Source organism: Penaeus monodon, chromosome 15 (assembly GCF_015228065.2).
Source record: "Penaeus monodon isolate SGIC_2016 chromosome 15, NSTDA_Pmon_1, whole genome shotgun sequence".
In the NCBI taxonomy this organism is placed as follows: domain Eukaryota; kingdom Metazoa; phylum Arthropoda; class Malacostraca; order Decapoda; family Penaeidae; genus Penaeus; species Penaeus monodon.
Window position 1 is genome coordinate 18,585,332 of NC_051400.1, and position 975 is coordinate 18,586,306.

At 40.0% G+C, this 975-nt stretch overlaps 1 protein-coding gene across 1 annotated transcript in view; it reads left to right on the forward strand.

Moving 5' to 3' along the window:
* LOC119581798 (cyclin-dependent kinase inhibitor 3-like) overlaps positions 1-975 on the forward strand; it is a gene marked incomplete in the record, with an annotated part of 43,756 nt that overhangs the window by 39,616 nt on the left and 3,165 nt on the right.

A 975-nucleotide genomic window follows, 5' to 3' on the forward strand; every position in this document is an offset into this window, starting at 1 on the left:
TGTGAGGCATCATGAACAGAACTGCCAAAAAAACCTTTGACAAAATGAAGGAACCCTTTTTTGGTGAGTGAAATGGGGAAGCCTTTCCATGCAGATTCATTTGATCTGCTTGACACAAAGGAAACAATTACTGCAGCAATTGTTAGTATTCATCAGACAAGAGGCAAGGCTTAGTTTAAAATATTCATGGAAGATCTTTGGAGGCAAGATGAGAATCCATATTTGCTAGTCAAAAAGAATCACACTACATTCTTCAAGCATCATCCATTGCCCATCAAGGAAAAGGTATCATCATTGAAGGAAGACTGTCAGCTCTTTTTAAAGGTCTTGAATTCATATCAAAGTAGAGAATGCCTTGAAAAATTCTTCCAGCATGAAAATCAGGCTGCTCCAGAACCAACAACAGTAGTCATAGTCATTAATGGCTCAGCATTGATCAATGTACTGCCTCCACGTACTTCAGAGACATTTGATGATTATGCTAGAGAAGAGATCTGTACTAAGTCTTACTATATCACCTGTGGGAGGGTTGATGTGTTTGACCTCTCTACCAGGACAGTCTTATGTCTGAGACATGTTCAGACATTAGACAGGTGACTATTTCAGGAAGGGAAGGTGTCAGTAGAACGGTTGAAGGAACAAGTAGAGTTCGAAACAACAGGAAAAGCATCTTGAGAGATAAACAAGATAGAGTTATTCCTGAATTAAAGACATGGATAATACTGTCAGTATCATTGTGACAAAGAATGAGGATGCTGTCTGTAACAAAACAATGGACCTGTCAAGAGTCTCCCCATGTTAACATGAGGAGGCAAACACAGGATATTGTATATACCAAAGAGGTCAGTCTGGAAGAGCACAAAACAGTGATCAAGGCCAATGACACAGTTGTGGCTGTCATAGCTGTATCTGCCTTTTTCACTGGAGGAACATGGTCTTTTGAAACTGTAGGTCCTTATAGCCGAGGACCCAATT